Source organism: Pipra filicauda, unplaced genomic scaffold, assembly GCF_003945595.2.
Source record: "Pipra filicauda isolate LSUMZ 115617 unplaced genomic scaffold, ASM394559v2 scaffold349_size1355687_pilon, whole genome shotgun sequence".
NCBI classification, from domain to species: domain Eukaryota; kingdom Metazoa; phylum Chordata; class Aves; order Passeriformes; family Pipridae; genus Pipra; species Pipra filicauda.
Window position 1 is genome coordinate 1,132,549 of NW_024104475.1, and position 17,939 is coordinate 1,150,487.

Sequence of the window (17,939 nt, forward strand, 5' to 3'; positions counted from 1 at the left end):
TTGAGGCATATAGCAATTTTTTCTGGTGTTAGGTTCTATTCTACCCTCTATTGAATCATTTGAAATGTTGGAAAGAATTTCTAAAGTATACATTTTACTTAGTGGCATGCAATTATAGTCTTTAGTTTAAACTAGTCCTTTTCTTTTAATAATGTGTTGTACATGGCTGTGGCTGCTGTTTTGACTGCAAGAACAATGGTTGTGCGTGATCTATAATCCCAATAAGTTTTGAAAGGCTTAATTAGAGGTAACCTTTAAACAGGACCAATATGTATTCCAAAGTTCATGCAATCTTAATACTACATAGCAAATCTAGATTTGAACACTGGCCTTTATTTATGAGATCTATGTGACACACACAGAGGCATTGACAGCCCAGTATTCTTCCATGGGCCAGACAAGGCATAGAACCAGAGCAGTTGTCCAACCATCCCCATGAGCAGAATGCTGCAGGAGATGGCACAGCCCACTTCTCATGGCACCAGATTTCTTCTTACTAAAAGTAGGTACAAGGCTGAGGTTAGGTTTGGGTTCCACAGTTTGAAGATAACTTACTTAAAAAAAAGAGCATGCTTAGCTTTAATGACTTTTTTTTCCATGGCCCAAAGTACACCTGAGTAGCCCTCAGCAAACAAAGTTATCAGTGAACTCAATTTATTTTTCCCCACTAGGGAGGATTTTACTCTTCATGTTCCAATTCACCATTCCTGCTCATTCTCCCTTGAACGCTGTTAAGTAACCACCAGGGACAACAGGAGTACATTGTAGGGCAAAGGAAGAAATAAGAGGAGTGAAATCAATCTGGGCTCCTCTTTGGAGGGAGCTGGAGACTGGACTTTTTTCTCCTTGAGGAGATTACGTTACTGGCAAGACCCAGACAACATATATACCTTGGCCTTGGCCATAACCACATGGAGACAAATGGAGAAGATAAGCTATGCAGCTCTCAGGACCATTCAACACTGAGCTACATTTCTGTCCCAGTTCAGTTCGTGCACTTTAAGTGATATAACATCCAGCTTCAAATGAAAAGGCAGTGGGTTTTCTCCCGGTAGGAAGTATGTTATCCGCTATGATACACAGTGAACTCAACATACAGAGGGAACAAAGGGCAAATGTTTTGTTGATATTGTTTCCTTGTCTGCGAAGCTCAGTGTTTCAGAGTCCTCAACGATCTTACACATTCAGAAGGTGATGACCAATTGTTAACAATCCTGTGAGCAACTTCTCCCAGCAGTTCTCAGAAAAAGCAGTGCTGTGATGACGGAAAGGCACAGGATGTTACGGGAGCCGTCTATGGCTTCTGGGATGTGGGAAGCAGAGAGCACTCTGTTTTCGGAGGATGCACGGCTGTAAACAGGAAGCTTTGCAGGGCACAGCTGAGTCCTTGGGCTCCGTGCAGGACAGAGGGAGAAATCTGCTGAAACAGGTAGTCACAGCCAGTGCGGAATTGCCAAGGCACAGACAGCGTGTTCGGATTTCTTAAAAATACGTCGTTCAACGTTGTCATTGATAGTCCATCAGGCCAGTTTATGAACTATTGTCTTTTCAAACCACAAAAAAAAAGTGAGTTCTGAAATCAAGGGCATTTTGGAAGCACTCTACAGGTACATACAAGCTCCCTTAAGACTTTCTACTTAGGAAAGCACCTAAGTTAACAGTGAGTTGTTAAACCAGTATTATGCAGAACTACTGCCAGTATTTCATTGAATTAATTTGCTAGTAGTTCAGTTAATTAGAGACCAAATCATTTCAGCCAATCCCCAACATAAAAAGTCTGACCACCTGCAGGAAAACTTCACAGGGAAGGAGAAGGAATGGGGTCCCTAGAGTGCTTTAGCAAACCTCCTCTGAAACTCCCAGCAACCAAACAAAATCAAACAAAAATCACTTGTCAGAATAAATTTGTATTTTGACTGTGCAGGGAAGAATGGCCAGGTCACTTGCGCAGGGCAGATTCAACCTTTTGAGTCCTTCCCCTATCTCTTTCTCAAAAATCATGTTTCAAAATCTATTCCTCAAATTATTCTGGTTCTGCTGGCATTAAGATGTATGAATTTAATAGCTTGACAAAGGATCATGGGAACAGATAAGTACTCCAGCACGTCCACTATTGTGTTTTGTGTTTTTGGCAGTCACTGTTGCCAAATAGCCACTGAAGGAAGCTGCGCCTCTGACAATAATGCCTATGTCACAGTGTTAATGAGTAGAACAAAACACATCAGTTTCAGAGTTTGCTTTTTGATTGTCTTTACCACAGAGACAATCCCCTAAGACTTTGATAGCAGAATCCAGAGAGGAACTGCAAGGCTAGGTCTTATAATTTAAATTGAATGCATTCACCACAATGCCATGCATTTTAATCCTCTAAGGCAAGCAAATGAAAGTAAAGAGGACATGAAAGGACCTTCGTGTTCAACTGACCACTTCTTACTGAATCTTTAGTAACAAAGGCTGACTCAGGGAAGATGATCTCACAAGTTAGAGCAAAATATGTAGAAATGCTCTGTCCTTACACCCATAGCTCTGGCACTACTGCTGCCACAGATCCTCCAGAGGAAACTTGGCAGAAGCTTGCACCCAGTGCCATTTGTGCTACTCAAACCTCATATGCTTGTTGTCCTTCAGTAAGACCTTTAATAAATAACTCAGCAGTCTTTTTTCACCTCTATTTTATATATAAAATGAATACATTATTTGGGAGAGGAAAGAAGAACCAGATCATAAAGTAATTTTTTATATAGAGGGTAGTTATCCAACGTGATTTATATATTTCTCACAATTGATTTTTAAATGGGAAATAGTAAGGCAGAAAGGGGAGCAGCAGACAGCCTAGGAATGAGAATAACGACCAATAATACCCAGCTTGCTCTAATAGAAGCTGAGAAACATATAATATTTTTAAGACAAGAAGTATTTTGCAAAAATAAGTTTTTCTTCATGAGCAGTCTGTTTGACCACCTCTGTCTCCTAAAAATTGCCATACCTCTTGGAACACAGAGGTATTCCTTAAAATTTTTTAAAAATAAAACCGTCAGAAGGTAAACAACAGGGACAGGGGCATGAGACAAGTCCTGGAAAACCAGTAATTCCATAAAGTAAATATTAACTCCCTATCCTTATCTTATTGTCTTATCCTTGTCACTATCCTTTAGTCTTAAGCAAATATCCAGGCATCTACATGCTATTTTGGTATCTTCTGTACAACAGCTTTTACTTGGTTTAAGCCCTACCTGTGTCTCATTACTTACAGATGGACAAAGAAAGCAGGTTTTTGTCTACTGAAGGAGTCCATAAATCTCCTCTCTCTCTATGGCTTCAAACACCTGGCTCTGCTTACTATTCCTACAACTAGCCCAGCGATGTCTCTTGCTCATTCTCTCCTACATTATAAAACTTTCCTAATTTATCTCTCACCTGTCTCTCATAACTACTCCTTAACGGGTACCAGCTGGTTCCACTGATAGTTGAGGCTGACTCTTCCTATCACAGATATTAACTCTTTCCTTACTTCACTTGACATCAACCGTCTGTAGATCTGGGTGCGTTGTCCTTTGATGAGACCTAAAACAAGGTTGAGGAACTGGGAAGAGTCTTCTGACCCCACAAACAAGGCATTACCATCCTCTTTTTTTCCATTTCAGACCAGAGTAGTGAACAGAGGAGTGGATTCAAAGGCATGAGGCCTACACTCTGTTTTCTGTTTTGCAACTGAACTGTATGCGACACTGTTATTAAGCAAGAACAAAATAGATAACAAAATAGTTCCTGTTGGCCAAGGGTTTTATAGGAAAAACAGAGCATTAAAGGCTGAAGAACTTTTTGCCAGTGTACTTCTAATTCATTGCATTAACAGTCCAGGAACTCATCACTACTAGGATCTGTGCTAGGTAAGTTGCTCCTTAGTACGGCGAATTGGGGAAATTGGGGGAGACCTCCAGGCCTTATGCTTCCAGCCCCATTACCTGCGAGGTGAATGCCCTTCCCCCCACCCCAGCACGTGGCCCGGTGACCCCGCAAGGAGCACACACAGACCACCTGGGAGGGACGGACGAAAGAGGAAGTTTATTGTGGGGTTGGGGTTTATAAGGCTTTTAGGAAGGTCAAAGGGGACCAATCACAAGTTCAGGGTCACACAAAAGAAACCATCAGGTAAGGGGTCAACAGCCAATAGGAAGGGGTTAAACAAAGGACCAATGGGACCCCTCGGGACACCTTCCCAGGACACCTTGTATGGGAGACAATAGCTTCACAGGGGGTGTCTGGGAGACAGTGACACTGCAGAAAATACACAAACATGTTGAGACATGTTTAAACTACAGTAAAAACTTCTGTTTCCATAGGGTTTGAGCTGTTTTCCTCACCAGTCCATTTCTGGCAGGACTTTTTCCATATTGTATATGGCAAGTTCATTGCCACACCTTAGAATCATAGAATCATAGAATCATAGAATCGATTGGGTTGGAAAAGACCTCCGAGATCATCGAGTCCAACCCTTGGTCCAAATCCAGTCCATTTACTAGATCATGGCACTCAGTGCCACGTCCAATCTGCGTTTAAAAATCTCCAGGGATGGTGAATCCACCACCCCTCTGGGCAGCCCATTCCAATGCCTGATTACTCTCTCTGTAAAGAATTTTCTCCTGATATCCAACTTAAATCTCCCCTGGTGGAGCTTAAGCCCATGCCCCCTTGTCCTTCTTCCGGACACCTGTAATAAAAAAAGAAAGAACAAAAATCCTGAAGGGGATCAGAGACGTGACGGTGCTGGGACTAATTGATTCCTTATACCACTCACTTAAAGAGAGCCAAGCCTTCAACTTAAGAGCCTTGCACCCTGTCCACAGCCAGTGCAACTATTGATTGGCAACATCAAACACCCAAGAGATTGTTGATGTTTGAAAATAGAAGGATCTCAAAGCCAAAAGAGCTAGAGAATAGAGAAAAGAAAGAATTTTATTGAAACTTATTCTTTTAGAGTTGTTTGATTGCATGGCAGCAAAAAGTATCTTATGAAAAAAATAGACTCTTCTAGTAGAATGATTCTCATTTAACTGTCCAGTTTAATAAACTCTTACGTAATAAACTCTTAAGAAAATTTCATGGTGTCACTAGGCTTCTAACTGCAGATATCAGTGGTAGAATTAAACTGAGAAGACACAGATGTCTGTGACCTGACCTAATTATTTAGTTTTCCTTTTTTTAAAGAGCAATTCTAGACCACAACTCAGCTCATCTGCAGCTGATGTCCCAAATTGGTGATATGAAACTTCTGTAGTCAGGTGAACTGCATCCCATGCCATCTACCAGGTGACACTCATCTTCAGTAATTTCTTTTTCATATTTGAATCAAATAAATTGTGTCTTTTGGCTGTGCCTTCTGTAGACCACACCTCACACAGTACCTTAGAGGTGTAGAACAAGGCTATAAAGAATTGGCTTGTGCCTCTCAGAAATCTGCCTATTGCTTTCTGTTATTGTTGACACTAATGTGGACATGAAGGATACATCGTCAAAGGGGATATATGGCATACTGTCTTCTATCCTTCTTCCCTCTACTTAGCTGCTTCTTCTATGGAAAAAAAGGGAAAGGTTTGATCAAATAAAACACTTATAAATTAAACTATGTTTTCACATAAATGAAATAAATTTCAATAAATCAGTGGAATGGGAACCACAAAATATTCTGAATATTTTCATAATCCACAAAAAACTCCCCACCTAAGATAAGATGAAAAAGCATTATTTGGATTACAAAATCACAAAGGATTTATTTTGCATGAAATGGAGATGTAATTTCTCTTTAGAAAAACAAAACCAGTATTTTTTTTCAACTTCTCGTCATACCCAAATCTATTTGTAGGTGCCAACACCTTTGCTAAAACTCTCTGGACTCCAGACTTGTGGGTAACTGTATACAGTCACAGTCACATGCTGCATTCCTCTCAGCTTCCCTTTCCTTGTGAATTGAGAGTCAAATTAATTTTTTATTGTGATCTGCAGCTGACATATCCAGGACAAAATTGACTTCAGTCACATCTGACCCTTGCCAGATTCAACCAAATCCTTTTCCTGCTATGTTTCACCCCATTTTGTGTTTATGAAGTTACAGTTAATTTTTATCCCCTGAAATCAAAATGTTTTTTCTCGCTTGCTATCTTTAAATACGTTTAAGGAGGATGAGCTCTTGTATACAAGATACATAAGAGATCTAGAAGACAAACATTCTTATACAATATTTAAATTGATATGTATATAAAAATTTCCAAAATAAGTTACGAGAAAGAACACTCCCTAAGACTAAAACAAACAAACAATAAATTGATTTCAGAACTTGGCAAATCACAAATGAGCTACAGTGAGCATTTACTCAAAGTGGGTGAAGTACAAAAAGTAGACACTCATTGAAGGTAAATCTTTCTGCAAACATGCAGAAGGACGAGTTGCAGTGAGATTGTCACAGCACCCAGCTGTTGCCAGCCCATCAGCTGAACAGACTGTGAGCTCAGTGTGGTGCTTTCCTCTCCATACCAGACCCATGTCCTCCAGATGTGAAAAGGGCTATAGAGTTATAGTGTCCTTGAATCCTAAGATTAAAAGTCACTGATCTGATGGTTTGTGGAAGAGTATTTTTGGCTTTGGCTTAGTGGCACAAACCATCTGCTTGAACAACCACCCTTCTTTTCCAGTGTGAACCTGTCATCATGGCAATTAGATGAGGCTCACAGACTGGAACCTGCTTAGCATAGAAAGTATCAGAGTTCTGGCAAGCCATCAGCTAGAGTGGACACTAGTCTGGAATGTATTTCTTCTTTGTTCAGGAGGCAACCACATCCATTACCCCTCTCAAGAAAATTGCAAAACTCTAATGTTTTTCTCTGGGTTTAGGGGGGAATAGGGTAAGAGATCTGTGGTAAGGCTAGGGTGATTTTTAGCCTTTATTATTATTATTTGTTTGATTGTGTTTTTCAACAATTTGTGGAAATTCAGTGGTTGGAATTCCTTTAAGGAACATTTTCAAATAGTTGGGTAGGTCTCCTGAAACACTGTTATTTTGTATAAAATAAAACAGAAATAATACACAGGTTCCTCTTTCATGCTGTTTGCCAGGATGGGAAATATACCCATGCTAAAAAAATTGGATAGTTTTTAGAGGGGAGAAAAAGGAACTCTAAAACCAGAAACAGTCTAGTTAAAACATACAACCTGATACTGGTGCATGTGTACATGTGTGTGTGATGTGCTTTAGGAATGGGTTCATAATTTCTGGCAATGTTATTCCTTTATATCTTTGTATCTTTCTGTGCATTTAGCCAAAATCCTTAGCTAGAATTTCATTTGGTGGCCTTGATGGAGAATATTTCTGTGACTGAGTCTTTTAAGCTAGAGTTTTTTGCTTTCCGCTGGAGATTTTCACTGTTTCAGCTCATTGTACCACCTTGCATACACTGTTGTTTTCTGTCTGATTGCATTGAGAGATAAAGTCAGTGTTCCCCTAGCTGTCTGCCGTACTATGTCCTACATCTATTATTTACTGTTATGTGCTGTGCTCCAGGTATCCAGGTATTTTGTGTAGGAATGAAGATAGAGAGATGGAAGAACTCATAGTATCCTGGCCAGCTAAAGTTACAAGTTTCAAGTCACACATTACTTTGGAGCTGACTAAAGAAGAATTTTAATGGTTTCCATTAAAGCATGAGGTTAGAACTATTGCCGGTCTTTAGGGTTAATTGATTCCATAGAAAGCACAGAGCCACCTCACTGATCAGAGACCAAATGGCACAACATGAAAAAAAATTACATAATGCATCTTAAATCATAATTCATTCTGAAATGACAATTGCTGTTTAACAAAACCATTTGCCTCTGTGTGTGGTTACATGAAGCTGGATTTATGTGTTCCTGTACAATCTCTATTAATGAGTCCCAGATATTTTTACCAAAAGAAAGCCCAGTGTACTAAAACAAGGTAAAATATAAGGAGAATTTGGTTCATCAGTGGCAGCAGCTACCCACCTAGACTGCAATGTAAGTCATGCCTGGTATTTAAACATGCAAATACTTGGGTGCAATGCAATTATGTTGTACTCAATGATCCTTAAGGGTCCCTTACAACTTGAAATATTCTATGAGCTTTTACATTCAGTTCCAAAGCTGTTCAGTGTCATATATGTTTATTATGCCATTAATAAAGGGGACCCAGAAGAAATTATCATATTTAGAAGAGTTGGGGAAAAAAAGTTGGCATTTCCTTTTGTATGTTGAAATGTTCTGTATTTTCACTAGAAAGCAAATCCTCGAAACTGACTTGTGTGGCTCATAATTTACTGAATTATGTGAACAGAAACATAGAAGCCACTCATTTTCCAATTCATATGTAAAAAGTCAAGTGATGGACTTCTAATTGCTTGCCACAGAAATCAGGGAAAACCATCACACACCAGCAAGAAATGGATGAGGAAGGTATCACTTTCCAGACAGCTTTTGTGGTAATCCATGCTCTTCTGTGCTGCTTACAGTTAAAGGATCTGCGTAGTTGTGAAGTACCTGCTCCACTGTACCCTAAAATGTAACCAGCTGTAGGACTGTGCTGTTTTGCAGATGTAAAAGCTCTGTTGCTTTGAGGTCTTTTCATATATGTGCACAAAAGAGAATTTTATCCTTAAAAGCTTACAGTTTAGAAGATACATTTATTTTTCTTAAATGCAGGAAAAGTACATAAATAGCCTTACTCTTTAGAATAACAGATATAATACAAAGTAATAAATAGTCTACAACATCATACAGAATAGTCTGTTTTCTTTGTAAAATAAAGGAATTTGTACTTTCAGTCAGTTTCAAGAGCATAAATAACATTAATGATCCATTGGGGTAGTTTATCAGCACAGACTTAGCCAACCAAGTATGACGAAAAAAGATGAAAAACAGGTATTTTTAAAAACTGACGTCATTATAAGGTACTGTTTAAAAAAGCAATCACTTGTTTTACCCAGTAAAACTAAAATCAATATATTATAGCACCTGAATCTTATCTACTCTAGGTTACTACTGAGAATTAAGGGAACAGTAAAAACTATTGTCCAAAATAAGGGAATCAGGTAAGGAAAAACTGAAGGAAGGCATACGCTTCTGACCTCTGATGAACAGGTAACACATAGTATGTGTGGTCTTATGAAATGCTGAACACCTCTCAGACCCAAAAAACCCCTGCCTTCTATTTTCTATATGTGACTGTCTCCTATCAACAAAGGGCAAGCTATATTAACCACTCACTCTATTTACCTATTAGGGAAGCATACAGCTCTCCAGACTGCAGTGAATTTCTTATCTGTTTAGTTGTGCAGCTACTTCTTTCCTCGATTCCCTGCCACAGCAGTGGGACAAAGTGAAAGATCTTGTTGCCTTTTGCCCTGGTGTGTAGTTGTTGCTGTTCATTTGTGCCTTTTGAGGAGTGAGCTCCAAGGTCATAGGCTGTCCTTCGGGAAGCTTTGTTTCCCGCACTCGCAATATTTACTTTAAGATGACAACTCCATCCTTCCAACAGGATGTAAGTGATGTGGGAGTCACACAGTATGAAGTGCACTTGGTAATTGAAGCCAGTCCCTCTTAGGGCTTTTGAAAGGAAGCATGAACCCTTGCATTCAACTGAGTTGTCAATGGGGCACCAGTGAAGAGAAAGAAGACAGACTCTTGTGTTCTCTGTGGTCTGTGTCACTGGGTAGATGGGTTGCTGTGATTTGAAACAGCTGTAAATGTGATCTGAATAATGCAGAAGTCTGATTGTAGTTTCATTCTCTGGCTGGATTCTCTCTGCAGTCTTATATCAAGGCAAGATGGTGTGAAGCAGGAAAGGAATCCCCGGACAAAAGTGAATTCAGAAAGAGAGGTCCAAATCTCAACTGACAACTCTAATATATACCATGACATGTCTTGTCACCTCTTTTTAGACTTCTGTGCAGGCAGTCTATAAAAATTTACACAGAGAAAATAGTTCTTCTTCTAGTGAAGATTCTTTTCTGAAAAAAAAATAGTGTTGTTTTTAGTGCCACATGTACACATTTGGTATATCGCCTACATGATGATTATTGTTCTAGTTATTGCCTTGCTGAAAGCAACAGCTACTCAGACTAATTCAGTGTTAAAGTAAAATTTTAATTACAACCTTATGTTTCTGAGAAGACACTAGGTAGATAAAGGACAGGTTACATTTTTTGATTCACTCTGACTTGTCTTAACTCATCCATTGAAATGAGTAGCCCAATACATCTGTTGTCAGGGCTTGACCTGCTAAATTGAAGTCGCTGTCCTCCATAACAATATCATAGATGTGAGAAATATCTCTAATTAAAATTTAGAAGGTGGCCAAATACAGTGAAACAAAGAACTTTATTAACAGCACACTGGGTGCACCAAACTTGTGATCTGGTTCGAGCACCCCTGGATGGAAGGGATGAGCCCTTTTAAGACCCTTCAATTTGCATAACCACTCCCCCACTCCTCCTTTGCCAGGCCTTACTCTTTTCCTCCTTAAAAGACAATCTTCGCTTTCTGGTGCAGTTCATTGGTCGTCTTCATCCACCTGTGAGGCTGTTTCCCTGCCCCCGGCCGCATGGTTCCCTGGCAGTGAGCCCAGGCTGGTTTCATTACCTTACATTAGCAGCAAGGAGGCAGCAGCGATAAGCAACTTAAAGTAGAATCACAAACAGTCCATTAGTCCTCGACCACAAAATAGTTTCCCAGTCCTTCAAACAAAATGGTTCCCAAGTGCCCTGGCATGAGGCAGCCACGGAAACCTCTGTTTGTAATAAAATTGTCTTATTTATTTCCTACAATTCCCCCCTTTTTCTTTTTATTCATGGTTTTATTACAAGCTTAAATATTAGATGTTCTTATTGTCTTTCTGAGATCATTCCCATTCAGTTAGCATTCTTAGTGTTTCAGTTTTATTTTTCACTTGCTCAAAGCCGGGGCACAGGATTATGATTTTCCATGTTTCAGGGTTATCAAGGGTGGTGTCCTTCGGGTCCATCAGTATGGTGGTTAGGTGAATTCTGTGGACTACACTAAGGATTAATCTTATAAGACATGGAATTAAACAAGGCAGAAATAACAGTTCAGCAAAGGTGCATAAAAGAAGGAAGTCCAGCTGTTTCTACCACTTTTTCTCACCATTACCTCTCGTGCACTGGATCATGGGTTATTTTTCAGATGTTGGTCGCTATATTTGTTATTGCTTTTCCATTATCATCTATTTGCAAACAACAGTATTAAACTTACCACACACCTTTCCTTCCTCTGCCAAGAGGTAGTCTAGCGCCAGCTGGTTCTGGTATATGGCTGCTCTGCTTTGGATTTGCTGGAGGGCCGGTAACTCCAAGCTCTGTGTAGTTTAATTAGTAATTTTCTCAATTACTTCTTGCAATCATATTATTCAGTTAAGCATATAAATAGGAGTTCAAGAACCCCAGTTTCCATCACATGACCATGTGCTCGGGCCTTGTGTAAGTCTTGGGTGCTCAGGGAACATATTTACCGGTAACTGAGTTTATACTTAAGATTCTTTTATAGGGGATATTCCCAATTGATTGTGCAAAAGGGGTTCCTATTCTTTGCAAACAATTTACTCTGTTGTAAAGCTGCTCTATAATAAGCATTGTGGTAACATTTTGGACAGTCGCTCTCAACTGTAATAATCATCAGCTGTAATGCTATTATAGTAAGCAGAGGTCCAGTATGACGTGCCTCCACTCCCTATGCCTATTGGTTTGCAGTCAACAGCAGGGTAAAAGATCTTCTTTGTGGCAGGTACAGAGGCCAATCCGGTCTTGCCCTCTACTGTGTTCTCTTTAATGGTTGGTGAGAGCTATTAGATTCCTTGTTTGCATAAACTTTCTCATGTGACAACCGAATATTTAGTTCACGATGCTTTATATAAAGAGGTAACGTACTTGCAATTATTAAGTCTATCCCTTGTGTTTATATTTTGTTCTCACACAGAGCCTTTCAGAAGAACACACTGGTGTAAACCTCTGTCCAGTGGAAACGTCTCTCACAGAGGGATTTTGAGAAGCTTGAAGTACTTGTTGAATTAATTATGGACTAAGTAGTCCGATAGACCATTTAGCTGTTAAAGGTAAGCCTGAAATGAAGAGATTTCATGGATCAGGGTCTGCCTGTGGTAAAGACAAGAAGTGAGCTAAACTAATACTAGCTCTGTGGCATCTCTAAAGTGTGGCATAGCGCTGATTAGTGGTTCTGCCAGCTGAGGCAGAGGCACTAGGGAATGTCAGGCAGGTTTCCATCCACTTCTTAGCTCACTCTACCCTTTGTAGCATGTGTGCAACCTTCCACATCTTCACTGCAGATCTGGGAGGCCCCAGAAGAGTCATCTAATGTGAAAGATCCATATTTCCTGATCCTTGGCAGTGACATGATCTAGGTCTTAATGTTTATAACAAAGGGATTCAGACAAACTGATCTGAAGTGATAATAAAAATGAAGGCTACATCTGCAGTGCAAATGCGTGTGTTCAGAAAGTATATTTCTTTCTATGATGAATAAAGTCTCAGAGAAACTTACAGAAAGGCTACAAAAAACCAAATACCCTTCCCTTTCCTACCCTCTTTGTTGTAATATCTAATCTCATTCAAATCTGTCATTTTTCTGTGTTTTCTCTTTATGTTTCATAATGAGGAGATCAGCTGTGACTTAGGTACATCTGCAGTTATTTCTTTTCTCTCAGATTGTATTTGTTTTAGTTAAATAGAAACCCATGCTCTGTCTAGTTTGCTGAGGCAGCTGTTCACTTGTGATTGATAGTATTCGACTTTCATGTTTGCATACCTGTGGCTGATATCTCCTATCTTGCATGACTTCAAAGGGAGGCAGCATGGACTGGCATCTTAATTCAAGGCTCATGTTATCTGTGCTTGTCTGGGCCAGGAGCACTGTGTTTGCTGAGTTTTCTTCCTGTCGCTGCATGTGTGCTGAGTGACCCCGATCACTTGCATCCTCCCACATGGAGAAGGTTGCCTAATGGTGGGTGCATTCTTCTGCTTTCCTCTGCTGATATCCACAAGATAAAGCCTGGTGCATGACAGTTTGGCGTTTTAACTAAACCTTTAGTGATGTGTAACACGTTTCTGGGAGGCGGGCTAATGTGGGGGTGAAGACCTGAGGTTTGTTCAAAGATTCTAGTCACATCAAAATAACTGAAATTGTCAGGATGTGTACAAATCAGGTTGTGTTGTGATATAAAGTGAATTGAGCATTACTTGTGCACTCAGATGCTGAGAAGAGATTTCCAGGAAACATAAGGATCATCTTTTTATTTACGTTAAGGTAATGCCTCAGGCACCAGCTATGACTGAAGCTTCATTCCAGGGGTGATATAAACATGCAAAGAGTGTGTGCATCATGAAAAACCCTAGAAACTAAGTAAGCACCAAAAAGAGGGTATGAAAGAAAGGAAAACCTACTCATATGCTCACATGCTGTTCTAGGAACATAGGATTGGAAGTGACTAACTCAGTCACTAAGCTCAGTGCACCACTTGGCACTGATGCCTGGGGCATGGGAAACCAGATGTCTAGGTGTCCACAGACAACATCTACCTCAGAGTAGAGTTCAGCACATGACCTGTGTGCCTAAATGTTCTTAATGTGAGACCCATGATCCAGCAAAGAGATTTAGGATAACCTTACCCGATATTTCTGGGGATTTCTCCAGGGAAGAAAAATCTCTAACGCCCTGTCTACTGAATGCAAGGTCCTGCACCTAGGTCAGGGAAAACCCTGATATCAACACAGGCCAGTTGGAGAATGGATTGAGAGCAGCCCTGGCGAGAAGGACTTGGGGGTATTGGTGGACGGGAGCCAGCAATGTGCACTGGCAACCCAGAAAGCCAACAACATCCTGGGATACACCAGAAGAAGTGTGGACAGCAGGTCAAGGAGATGATTCTTCCCCTCTACTCTGCTCTTGTGAGGCTTCACCTTCAGTACTGGATCCAGCTCTGGTGCTTCCAGCATAAAAGGGATGTGAACCTGGAGTGGGTCCTCTCCTATGAACAACGTGGAGTTGGAGTTGTTCAGCCTGGAGAATAAAAGTTTCTGTGGAGATGTTATAGCAGACTTCCAATACCTAAAGGGGGCTCACAAGAGAGCTGGAGAGGTACTTTATAATGACATGTAGTAATAGGACAAAGGGTAATGGATTTAAACGGAAAGAGGGTAGATTTAGATTAGTTATTAGGGAGAAATTCTTTTCTGTAGAGGGTGGGGAGGCACTGGAACGGGTTACCCAGAGAAGCCGTGGATGCCCCATCCCTGGAAGTATTCAAAGGCCAGTTTAGATTGGGCTCTGAGCAACCAGGTCTACTGGAAGGTGTCCCTACCCATGGCAGGGAGGTGGGAAGTAGATGATCTTCAAGGTCCCTTCCAACCCACACTATTCTGTGATTCTATGCTGATGAATAGATCAGTAGCACACTCTCTTTTCTAGCCTGACTACCTGGATGGCTACCTCCACTCAAAAAGATGGCAGGGGTCAGGATGGGAGGTGGTGAGTGGAGAACATCTCTAGCACCTTGCATCTCAGGTCTTTGCCTGCTCCTTAAATTTAGGAGGTTTGTACCATTTGAAAAGACAGTTTAAAAAAAACTATCCTTCCCTGCAAAAGATCTAAGATGTATGTGGGATATGCAGTTGATAATATATTCACAACCAAAGGGACTTGGACAGCATTGTTAGTGTCTTATAATCTAGGAGTATGAAATTAGGAAATCAGTGGTCTGTGGATAAATATATGATCTTCCTGTTTTCTTGCTGCAAGAGTCTCAGGGTTTGGGTTTCATAGCATCAGGTTTTGGCTAGGAAATCAATGAGGTTTGCCTAATTGTAAGTGGAAATATTTTGGCCTAAATTTTATGTTCTGTGCAATTTGATTTTTTTGGTTGAAACTTTCAGGATGCAAAAGCTACGTGGGAAAGGAAGCCTCTCTACCCTTAGCAATATCTTCACACCTGGCCCAGACCACTACTGATTAAAAATCTTTTCTGTCTTCTGAGTTCTTATGCAATTTATGAGAGAAATACAGATGGAGTCACCTGAATTCCAGGTGGAGAAAGCTCTCAAAGAGGTACCTCGCTGGTGAGCCAACTCAAGGCTGACCACTGCAAAAACCAGAACTGGTTAGTCTGCCAGGAGTGTGGGATCCTTCAGGGTTACTCTCAGAAAACTGTTCACTTGCCCTCTTGGTGACCTTACTGGACTTCTTCTGAGATAAATATTTCTGGTTTCCAAGATTCTATTCATAAATATAAAGTTCACTTTACATTTTGTAAAAATACAGAAGAAAACTCCCATATTCTGAGAAACCACAAAGAGAAACCAAGAGATCATGATACCAGAAGAAAAAACATAGCATCTCCACATGAATATTGGTCTTGGCAGCGCAATGCAATATCGCTGATCTCTTTAAAATATCTAAAATCACTGCTCCACCAGTATTATTACCTGCAGGGAAGGAGAGAGACAGAAGTAGTTCCTGGCATAATTCAGAAAGACAAACTCTCAGAAAAATTGTAATAGACAAAGGTAGATTTTTTAAAATTGGGATAATCTGATCCATTTTATCCCTTTTAAGTTAGAGGTGAAGTCCAAGCAAATCACGTCATCTACCTTCACTTACAATGAAGGAAAAACAGGCATTTGCATATTGTGATTTATCACATTGGTCCTAAACATGATTTACTATTGAGAAGGGCTTGTTTCTATCTCTTGAATCAAGGTAGCTAATGCAGCCTGGATGGACAGTTTTTGATTAGGTTAAGTACGATAAGATAAATTTTACCCTGGATGATTTTGGAGAGTTCACATTTCTTCTTAACAGTGGCATTTAGCAATCAAACTAACTTGATGAAGTAGGTTGAATTGCACAATAAGCAGTTTAGCACAGCAAAATGTACAGTCATTTATCTAGGTGTATAATCTTATTTATAAGAAGTGGAATTATATCCTGCAAAGTAGTGATGCTGATATGGATTTCATGTTCCTGGTAGGTAGCACATTAAACGTGAGTTCCTACAGAGACAAAAACACTTAGAAAATAAACATCAGTTTTAAATGTATATACAAATCAATGCCTTGAAAAACTAGCAGATAATAATACCTCCTTATAGAATATTACTGAGACCATTACAGCTATCTGTTTCCAGTTCTGTTACCCTCCCTTCAGAAAGGATAAACAAAACCAAGAAAAGAAGCTAGCAATGCTTACATTACTGAGTTACAAATAGTATGCTGTAAGATTCAGGGGTTTTTCTTTGAGTTTATCCAGAATATGATTAAAAGATTACTTCCTCACCTTCACTGAGAAGTAAGGAGGAAGATTAAACAGTGGGAGAAGGGCGAAGTGAAACTCCGTAACAGCACAACATTTTTGGCAGTTAATTAACCACTTCTTCTTCTGAGATTGTTTATTTGAGATATGGCAGATTCCCAGTGGCTGGTTTTCCCTAAGAGACAGTTGATAGTGTAACAGAGATATGAAAGAGACAGATCAGTTCACTTTACAAAAGCATGGAGATTGTTTTCCAGTCTAGCCTTGGTACTCATTCACCTCTCCAGAAAAATTAGACTAATATCAAATGGGTTCTAAACTTCTAAAAAACTTTGGTAATTAGAGGCTTACTTCAGTCCTGAGATGTCTAAAGTTTTCTCACTTCTCTGTGCTGAGTTCTCAAATTCCAGTGGAAATATCCTCATTGTAGATTTTACTATTTCGGAAATGTGCTGTGGTGCCACAGCATTGAGAAATCCTGTTGTTCAGCTGTGCAGAAAGCAGATGCCAAACAGTATTCTTCCCATCCCCACTCTTCACCATCATCTAGACTTCTGTCTTGAAAAGTGTGCACATCTGGAGGAAGTCTCCTTTCCTGGGGGATTAAAGCATCTTGTTTTAGCATCAAAGCACAAATAATTGCACGCATGTATGTGTATATATAGATACACACTTGCATACACTTATATGTGTGTATGTGTCAGTACATGTATCAGTAGCTCCTCGCAGCAAACAGATGACAATAAGCATTACTTTCAGTCCTTGCATGTTCCTCAATTAACTAAGGTAATGGCACTGTGAGGCATATATATTTTCATCATTGTAATCTACCCATGATGTCTTGGAGTAAATATTTAAAAGCAGGGAAAGGGACAGGGATTACTTCAATTCCTAGGTCCCTTTCTCAGCCAGTTTTTCAGAGATACTTTTGGAAAAGATGCAGCTATCTTTGTTTGTAAAACTATGCCAGCATTGGCCATCTTAACTCATCTATCTAGCACACAATAATATTTTGTACAGTGTTTCTTAATAAAGAAACTATTATATAAATAATACTAAATAAAACACAAATCTGCACATCCCCTGAACTAAATAAAGGGAGAGTAAAGAGAAGACATTTAGAGAATCCCAATTCACTTGCAAGAGAGGAGGAAAAAGACAAGTACAAAAGAAAGAGAATAAGAGAAGTACAAAAAAGAAGTACAAAAGAAAAAGAGTAGATTATTTGCCGTTAAATTTTAATTTTTGTTCTTAAGGGCCTGATTCAATTCTCATGCATATTAAATTAATTTTTATGACTTTGAGATATGGACCACAGATAAAACTTCCACAAATGTTATACTGTGCTTTTCCTCCCTCATGGTAACAAGTTCCTTTCCGGTTTCTATCCTAAATTAACCTCACCAACAAAAATAGCCCAGCATGACATCTGTGAAGGTCAGTGACAGAAATCCCCTCTGAAAGGAAGGGTTATGAGGTCGCCTGCATGTGGTGGACATCCTGAGCAGGCACAAGGACAATGAACATGTAGCTCAGCTTCCCATGCACTTCATCAGCTATTGTTGTAAACAAAATTAGCTGACAAAATGATTTCTCCA